At 38.5% G+C, this 10,000-nt stretch overlaps 1 protein-coding gene across 3 annotated transcripts in view; it reads left to right on the top strand.

Annotated features, from left to right (window-relative positions):
* The window catches only part of LOC128247021 (uncharacterized), an 811,207-nt gene that overhangs the window by 772,682 nt on the left and 28,525 nt on the right, over nt 1-10,000 (top strand). The window contains exon 12 of one of the 3 annotated variants that reach the window (XM_052965575.2): nt 1-191. This exon is cut by the window's left edge and continues 467 nt beyond it. The exons of the other annotated variants lie outside the window; for them this stretch is intronic. The gene's annotated coding sequence lies outside the window, so the exon portion shown is untranslated. Of the gene's footprint in view, nt 192-10,000 lie in introns of those variants that run through there. 3 annotated transcript variants of the gene reach the window in all.

The raw sequence follows: 10,000 nt of genomic DNA, 5'->3' as shown, positions 1-10,000 counted from the left end.
TTGTTAAGGCGGTGAACTGACAGAATCTTTAACAGGCCGGACAAAATGCTTAGCGGCATTTCGTCCGTCTTTACGTTCTAAGTACAAATTTCATCGATATCGATCTTGCCTTTCATCCGTTTGGGGTTGATAAAAAAAAGTACAAAATGATCAATAGGGACGGTGTAATCAGCTACCCCACCCCCAAAATTCCAGGCCTTCTGCCTACAGTAAAATAAAATGATTTTTTTTTGCAGTTGTTGTTGTTGTTGTTGTTGTTGCTGCTGCTGCTGCTGCGGCTATCGTTGTTGTTTTCGTTGCTACTGTCCTTGCTGCTACTGTGTTACTATGGTTGTTGAGCCGCTGCAGTTGTTTCTGTCGCCGCTGCTGGTGTTGCTGCTGCTACTGCTGCTGCTGCTGCTTCTACTACTGCTGCTGTTGTTGCTGCTTCTGCTGTCGCTGCTACTGTGTTGTTGTCGCAGCTTCTGTGTTGTAATTGTTGTTGCTGTTCCTGTCATTGTTACCAATATTGAATCAAGATGCATCAACAGATCAAAATCACTGATATTTAAGAGATTTGTAAATATAGAATTTCCCAAATTGTTTTATGCCTTCTTAACATTTCTCTAATCCTTCGTTTACCACAAGTCTTTGGTTCACTGGCACTATAGACCGCTGGCAATGAAGGGGAAACACTTTATATGGACACCTCTGCCACGAAATGCAGCAAAGCATAAAATCGCCAACACATGACAGAGATCTGAGCAACCGTAACAGTTGACAGACAAAGAGACGGCGTTATTGGTCGTATTCACTTTCCTGTTCTCTGGCCTTACCGACAGAGAGACGAACCGTCTGGTGGCTATTTATGGGGAACTAATTTGTCAGTCAAGCATTTGTATCAATTACTCACCGCAACAGAGAAATGAACATCAAAATCACAGTGACAGCAGCTTCATGCAACTAAATACTGTAATATTTGTTATTCAAGTCTTCTTGTCATACGGCAGATTAACTTTATAGTGTTAGTAATGTGGCAAATTAACTGATGACAGGTCAGGATCCACATCTGTAATGGCTGACATACAAATCCTCGGTTTTTCCATTCCAATTATCTCAATTTCTTTCCCTCTTGTATTTAGCTTTAAAGAATTGAGAAATTAGTATTGGTATTCATTACGTTGTGTATGTTCCTGAAGAATCCATTTGTGTAATTCTTTCAGTGTGGATCCACGCAATCTTCTGGCTATAAAACCTGACTACAGTCGCTTTGATTCTTAAAAATTGACAGGCAGTTACAGAAATAGTTTAGATTTTAATTGGATATCAGACGCTGATTTAATATAACATTATTTTGTGAGACATCAATTAGATAAGCTCAAAACAAACATAGATTTGGTTCCGTGTGTGGTTTTATATTTCTGTAGAAACAACAAATATCACTAATCAGTCTAAAAAGGAAGAAGGACCAATTGCAATAAACAGAATTAGAATGATATCAATTATTAATGGTTCAGTTGTAAAGAGGTTAAATATGATATTCAGTACATGTAAACGGAAGTCTATCTATTAGACAATCATATCTAAGAATGCTTAATATCAGACTGTCTTTTCTAAAAATGCTATTTATAAGACAGCCCCATGTAAGATTTCTATCAATTAGAAAGTCATACTTAAAGAAAAAGAATTGTCATAACTACCAAACAACTGTTTTCATGGTAGTCTTATGCTATAACATATTTTATATAAATATAGACAATCCTCTCCAACCAACATCAAAGCTCCTTGAGAATTTTTTTTCTTTGTTATTTGAATTACTTGAAACAAACCGTAGCAATCTGATTCACCTTCTGATCTTAGAGGACACCTGTAAGCTGTGGTCAGTGCCCTTTTTCTTCAGGCATGATGATAATAAAATAAAAGACCCTCAATCAAAAGAGTAATATGGGAAGCTGTAGCAATCATCCTATAAATCATAGCTACAGAAAATTAACTTCACAAAATAATGATGAATATTTAAATATTTTGCTTTTGTTTGTTTTCATTAAAAAAACAGTTTTAATTACTTTGAATCATGAAAATGAAAAAAAAAAGTCAAGTTTATTGTGATATTTTTTCCCCTTGATTGTCTAAAGTTGCAAAGTTCTTGTTATCAACCAAAAACTAGGCTGCCTGTTTGAATATTAATGATTCAATTAATCATAAGATGAAAAGGGACCAAAACCTTGTTGGTTGTGTTAGAAGAATCAAGTTGGAGCTAAGAGGTCATCATTGCACAAAATTGATTTTCATTGATTAATACAACAAATGTCAAGGTAACTGAGGTAACTGAGATGGTGTGGAAATATATTTTCTCGAGAAAATGGTATTAGTATAAAGCACTGTTCTAAAACCGATCTCATTGTTTTCCTTAGGTAATATTTTCTGATTAATATAACAGATTTCAAGATTAGGTTACTAATCCAGTGCTTCTTGAACCGTCATCCCTATGACACACTCAGATCACCTGCCATAAGGGACATTAACTTACACTGATATAATACTTTAAAATCGCTAACTATCTACATGCAGTGTTTGGACAACTGTTACCAAGCTGCCTAAAACTGCGTGTGATCACTCACTGCCATTTTATACGGGGTGGAGCAGAGAGGACGGACGTTTTTGAAATGGCTATTACTCAGCTCGAGGAGGAGGGACATATATCCGACAGATGCCTTCCGGTTTGTGGTGCCTTCGCATTGTTTTTTTTTTTCTTTTCTTTTCAGGTGATGCTATGGTTCTGTAGACGATGGAGCATCGCGTGTTTGTCTACGACAGTTACGTGAAGAATAACGAGTCTGTCACAGCAGTTCAGCGTGAGTTTCGTCGCCACTTTAACATTCACCGAAATCAGACTGTTCCCAGCAGTAACACAATCTTATATTGGGTGAATAGATACACTAATGAATAGGGGACCGGTGGGGGCGCCACGAGATACACTAATGAATAGGAAACCGGTGGGGGCTCCACGAATGGTACGAACACCGGAAAATGTGAAACGCGTCGGACAAGCTTTGTTACGGAGTCCGAATCGCTCTGCTCGAAAACATTCTACTGAACTTGGCATCGGTAGTCAATCGGTAAGGCGTATTTTGCATGAAGACCTGCATTTCCCCCCGTATGAATTGGTCACTGGGCAACAGTTGAAACGATGGGACTATGTACAGCGGCTTAACTTTGCACGTCAGATGGAAGCAATTTTTTTAGGCGAATTACAACCTCATTTTGTTAATGAGTGATGAAGCTTGTTTTCATCTCAATGGCATGATGAATCAACAGAACTGTCGTTATTGGGCTCTTGAAAATCCGAGAGAACTGTACGAAAGACCACTGCACATCCCAAAGTGACAGTCTGGTGTACTATTGGAAAAGCTGTCGTTATTGGTCCTTACTTTTTTGAAGACAATAATGGAAATGTTTTTTACTATGAACTCCGAGTGTTACATCGAGATGATAAAGAACTTCTATGTGCCTGAATTACGACGAAAACGTATGCCTATTCGACGTGTGTAGCTTCAGCAGGATTGGGTGATGGCCTGCACAGCCAGAGCATCAATGGACATTCTTCGCCCTCTCTTCGGTGACCATCTCATTTCCAGGTTTGCTGATATTCCTTGGCCCTCTCGGTCCCCTGATTTGTTAATATGTGATTATTTCTTGTGGGGAGACCTCAAAACAGCTGTGTGTGTACATAAGCCCCGTACATAGGACGATTTGAAGGAAGCTATTCGCGTGGAAGACGTCCAAATCGACAGAGCGAAGCTGGAGTGCGTGGAGACCATCTTCCAAGAATGCTTTCAGAAATGCAGCAATGAAAATGGACACCATATGATGGATGTTCTTTTCCACACTTAATTTTGACAAATTCAAGACGAACAAATTGCTGTCAATAAAATTTGTTTGCAGCTAAAATTAATGATTTTGCGAATTTTTCAAAAACGTCCGTCCTCTCTGCCCCCCCCCCCCCCCCCCGTGCAAGATCACCTGTTATCTGATAGCAAGTCATCAGTTAGAAGGTTCCTGTTAATAACCTACACTATTCCTGCCGTTGTTGTAAGCTGCTCTAGATTTTACAGAAAAAAAAACTTACGCAAGGCCGCCAGTAATCATGCACGTCAGCTTGTATGTATCTGTTCCTATAAGTCTAATGTCACTTATTAATTTTAATTAAGCTATCTGTGACCGCTTACAAAGTTAAGTGCTACATTTTTTACATTATTTACATTTGACAGATATGTGTCCTCATCTTGTTTGTTGTTAACACAACGCTTTGGCTGATATACCCTCCAGCCTTCATCAGGTGTCTTGGGGAAATTTCAAACCCGGGTTCTCATTCCTAAGGTATTTTTCGATGTTTATTATTATTGTTGTTATTATTAAGGTCACTGCCTAGATTCGAACACGGAATCTTTGGGTTAGTAGCCCGCGCCATATGCCCGTGGGCAATTATGGAGTGAATTTTTAGGGCTTATAAATCTAATATTTTCTTAGGACCTGAATAATAATAATAATAATAATAATAATAATAATAATAATAATAATAATAATAATAATAATAATAACAACAACAACAACAACAACAACAACAACAACAACATCGAAAAATACCTTAGGAATGAGAACCCAGGTTTGAAATTTTCCCCAAGACACCTGATGAAGGCTGGAGGGTATATCAGCTGAAACGCTGTGTTAACAACAAACAAGATGAGGACAAATATCCGTCAAATGTAAATAATGTAAATAATGTAAAAAATTTACATAATTCCTCATCTCTTTAATGTAGAACTGAAAATTAAGTGCTTTCTAATTACCAAAAATATTGTAAAAGCGTTAGCAACCAGCTCCAAAAAATACTAACACTGAAAACAATGCGCTCTATTCTGTTGTTTATCAGAAGTTACAAATTTTTCCAAAATTATCTGTGAGCCTTTTCTCTCTTTCCAATTGACTCATAAGCGACCACGGTCAATTTCTTTTTATTATACTGAAAGCCATCCATGTAAAACCATAACTGATCATTTAGGGTCACTTGTGGTCACCTGATACCAACATACTCAGAGTATTCAAAGTCAAGTGTAACGAACTTGCCGAAAATCTTTTATGGTCAGTTTTTACCGACAATTCCCACTTCCAATTGTAGCAGTTTCCATGGAAATAGAACTCAAAAGACTTAAAGAAGATGAGAAACAAATCCAAGGCTGATATGGCTGATACCTGATAACTGCAATGTTTTCTTCATATTTCTCCATTTAAAATGTGTTTTCCCTTTAAGGCCTGCGTTGAAGGAGTTCTAGTGGATAGGAATAACGAATGTTACTGTAAGGATCCGATACAAATGAAACTAATTACGCAATATTCACTGATACAAGAGGGTTGTGTACAAAATATTTGCTAAAAGCTTATTCGTCAGTCACAATATATGAGGTCCATTCTAGAAGTTTTGAGACATTTTTAGGGAATGGCAGTTATAACTCTCCCAGGCTGTTGTAATTTTAATATATCATTACTATACATTTAATAAACTGACCTGCCAACTTTTTATTCCAGATTGAAGGAGATACTGTAACAGTATTTTGCACAAACCCTGTTAGATACTTCTTGTTACAGCTGACTAGTTTAGAGAATGCAGTCGGGACGTGAAGACAGTTTTGAAGCTCGCCATGCCATAAAGTTTTGTGTTAAGCAAGGAAAAATGCTACAGAAACTCATGAAGACTGTTTATCAGCCGAGCATTTGTTTTTGTTGGCATAAGAGGTTCAAGTACGGTAGTGAAAAGGTGAAAGATGGTGAGAGGTGGGGTGGGGAGAAGTATGTCAGAACATCAGAGCTGGTTGAGAAAATTCGCGATTCCCTTAATGAAGACGTTCGTGTGTCTATAAGAACAATAAGCAAGGAATTTTGTGCCTGCAAGCACCAAACTGTTTGGAGCTTGCACGCACAAAATTACTCATGAAAATCTGAATATGAGCAAAATTTGTGCAAAATTTGTTCTCAGAGACGAACAGTTGTTGGTGACAGCAGGGAGGTGGTTGAGCTCATTACCTCCAGTGCAAGAGTACTTGAGTCTTTGGTGACCTGTAACGAAAGCTGGATCTACTCTTATGATCCAGAGACCAAGAGACAGATTGCTCAATAGAAGCATCCTAGCTATCCCAGACCCAAGAAGGCCAGGCAAAGCAAGACCACCAGCAAAGGCACCATCTACATCCACTGGGTTCCCCTGGCCAGTCGGTCAAGATAAAGTACTTTGTGGAGGTTTTGAGAGAGTTCAGGAAAAGATTTCGTCGCAAAAGGCCGGAGCTCTTCCACTTGGTCGGTAGTACCAGCACCAGGACAATGCATCAGTCCGGAGATTAGTTTTGTATGTCTTTGAAATTAATAAATATCTCACCTGAAAACGTCTCAAATCTTCTGACACTGATACTTTATCAAGTCCAAAAGGTTGGAAAATAATATTATCATAAGGTTTATTTCGATCCAGAAACATGATATGCCATGTTACATACATTTAGATACAGCCCTCTAATAAATTCCTTAAAATCTCGTTCTTTCAAATTCCCATGCTATTAAACTATTTATTAATAAACACGAATCTTTAATATCGTATCTCATAAAATATACATTTTCTAGCTTTGAATTATTAAAAATGCCTCATTTATGTTTCTAAACTGTTTAATATTATAACATCATATAATATCATCGTCGTCGTTATCATCTTAATTATCACCTTCATTTTTACATCCGGTGGCATTGGGTGGATGAGTCTTCCTGGGTCTGTATACTATGGCCGCATACCCTTTCCGATGAGAACTCGTGTTTTCCAGGTCTTCGCACATCCAACAGTGGAGTCGCAGATCATATTCACTGTATAACTATTAATGATACACATACTTTACTGGAACCTTTCTACAGTTCTGAAGCAGAGCAGATTTTCTTTCACAAATTGTGTTTTTGTGTATACAATATGGACATCTCCTTGGAGCTTCACCTCAGGAAGGTCTCCCAGGCTATTCTTCAAGTTTTTTTTTATTCTTCTCCATATCACGCTTGATAACTTTGAGAACTACAATGGCTGAGATATTTTTCTGTCCATATTCCATGTTCTTGCTATTTCGGTCTCTCGGTCTTTATATATTTGAAGAACTGTTCCACCTCCTTTAGTCAGATAATATTGTTATTCGGACAATGTACAATAATTAGCATGCGAACAAGACATAGATCTCGTGTGTTTATTATGATGTCCTGTTGGTTCGCTTTATCTCCTCGTCTCTGCGTATTTGAATATCCCATCAAATTGCCTTTTCTTTTCTTTTACCAAAATATTGTATTGTGTGTGTGTGTGTGTGTGTGTGTGTGTGTGTGTGTGTGTGTGTGTGTGTGTGTGTGTGTGTGTGTGTGTGTGTGTTTCGTATGTTTCGCAGTCTAGAGCCAGTGGCAGCATCAAAATTTTCTGCCATTTATAGATAACCAAAATAGTCCGTGTCTTATATGACAGTTCACTCCACATCATTTTTCTCTCGTGTCTCTTGTTTCCCGACAGGTGCAGTTGATCAACATCTGCATTGGGACGGTGCATTTTATTGCACGCTTGTTATTTTCTGATGTTTTTGTATCTATTCTTTTAATTTCGGTTATATCCGAATTGATAATTTTGAAACAATAAGTTACAATCGCGATTACCAGTATCTTTATGGCTATTATTTTGTTTTTGGCATTTACCTCTGTCTTTTATTTTATTTTAAATAATTGTAGCACGTTTATTCCCTCACCTTTGAGTTGTTCTTCGGTGATATATCTTCTATTTTCTTTTGCCCTTATTTGTTTTAGCTTCCTTGCTTTCCTCGGTTTCACATTGTGTTCCAGCTAAGTTCCTTCACAATCGATATTTCTCCTCTCATTCGTTCTGTTTCTTTCTTCACCCTTTCTTTCTATTTAGGTTTCTTCTGTTGCACAGGTCTGTCTCTCTTTTTATTGATCGAGTATTGTGACTCAATTAGATTGGCTGAAACATAAACCAGTTGATTGAGTTCGGATAAATTAGGCTTAATTGTGTAGAAAAGGTCTTTGATTGCAGCATTTCCCATCTTCATAAGATTGTTGCGTCTGTTTCTGTTCAATATTTTTTAGCATTATTACTCTTTTCGTCTTGTTTATGTTGCCTACCTTGGTTAGTTCACTTACAGTTTCTTTATGATTACAATGTTTTGAACAATCTCTTCTAGAAAACGATCATTCTCTACCTTATTGATATTCTCTTCATCTAATTCTTCATTGGTATTTTGGCTTCTGATGCCAGTTCCTGCATTTTCGCTCTCTTGCTTCACTTCTCTTTGCAAGAGCGTTCTGTCGTTATTTTGGGCTTCCTTCGGCTGATTCTTTATGTGCTGCATTCATGCCTTGATCATACTGAACAAACTGTTTTATTTCGTTTAGTTCCTCGTTTGATTACCTCCCTTCTTAAGTTACTAGTTTACAGAAGCCTAGGCATGTACAGCTCTCCTCATTTCTATTCTTCTAGATCAATGATTTTCTTTCTTTTTTTTCCCCCCCTATTGACACCTTTGATTCCTATTTTACTCGGATGGACCCTCCTGGCTATTCAGTATTTAAAAATCTTATGTTTTTCATGATTAGATATTATTAGAAATCGTATTTAAAAAATTAAAATATTTTGTATATTGCGGAAGTATAACCGATTTATTGCAGATAAATTTTAGCAACAAAATCTTATATTGGGGCCCCAAGAAATATATAGACCCCAGCTGTGAACCACTGATCTAGATCTTAAATGGAGGTGGCGAGCTGATAGAGTTGTTTGCATGTCAGACAAAATTCTAAGTGGCATTTCATCCGACTATTTATGCTCCGAGTTCAAATCCCGCCAAGGTTATATTTATCTTTCATCCCTTGGGGATCGATAAAATAAAGTGTCAGCCAAGCATTGGAATTGCTGTAATCGACTTTCCCTCACCCTTCAAAGCTGTTCTGCGCAACGGAAATCAGGGGGAATGTTGTGATCTCGACCACTTACATGCCATGGAAACCGAGTAACTGGCCTCATGGATCCTGGGGCTTGGTGTGTGTGGGGGGGGGGGGGGAGAACCCGATCTTAAAGGTGTTTTCTGTTTGATTTGTCGCAATTTTTATTTTGTTTATTTTTCGTTTTTCAATGAGATGTAGACGGCAGACATAATTTCTCTGCAGTCCTCCTGAGTTCACTTAATTTGTTTTTATAGAGTGTTACTAAGTGTTGATGCGTCTGAAGGACCAGAGAGAAGTATTTATCCTGTTCTTACGATGCTTGCTTTAATATTTGTTGTTGGAAAAGCGGCGAGCTGGCTGAAGTCGTTAGCACGCTGGGCAAAATGCTTAGCCGTATTTCGTCCGCCTTTACGTTCTGAGTTCAAATTCCGCCGAGGTCGACTTTGCCTTTCATCCTTTCAGGGTCGATAAAATAAGTACCAGTTGACTCAGCCTCTCTTTGGAATTTGCTGGTCTTGTGACAAAATTTGAAATCAATATTTGTCGCTCGATATGTAAAATAATGTTATCCTCGAGAGATGTTCAACTGACCTCCCTGTGTTGGCACTCCGTCGGTTACGACGACGAGGGTTCCAGTTGATCCGATCAACCGAACAGCTTGCTCGTGGAATTAACGTGCAAGTGGCTGAGCACTCCACAGACACGTGTATCCTTAACGTAGTTCTCGGGGAGATTCAGCATGACATAGAATGTGACAAAGCTGGCCCCTTTGAAATACAGTTAGAACAGAAACAGGAAGAAAGAGTGAGAGAAAGTTGTGATGAAAGAGTACAGCCGGGTTCGCCACCACCCACTGCCGCAGCCTCGTGGCGCTTTAGGTGTTTTCGCTCAATAAACACTCACAACACCCGGTCTGGGAATCGAAACCGCGATCCTACGACCATGAGTCCGCTGCCCTAACCACTAGGCCATTGCGCCTCCTCAAAGCTACCAGTACACA

Source organism: Octopus bimaculoides, chromosome 1, assembly GCF_046866305.1.
Source record: "Octopus bimaculoides isolate indiv1 chromosome 1, ASM4686630v1, whole genome shotgun sequence".
Lineage (NCBI taxonomy): Eukaryota > Metazoa > Mollusca > Cephalopoda > Octopoda > Octopodidae > Octopus > Octopus bimaculoides.
The sequence above is the reverse complement of the archived record's forward strand: the minus strand, read 5'-3'. Positions and strand labels throughout refer to the sequence as shown.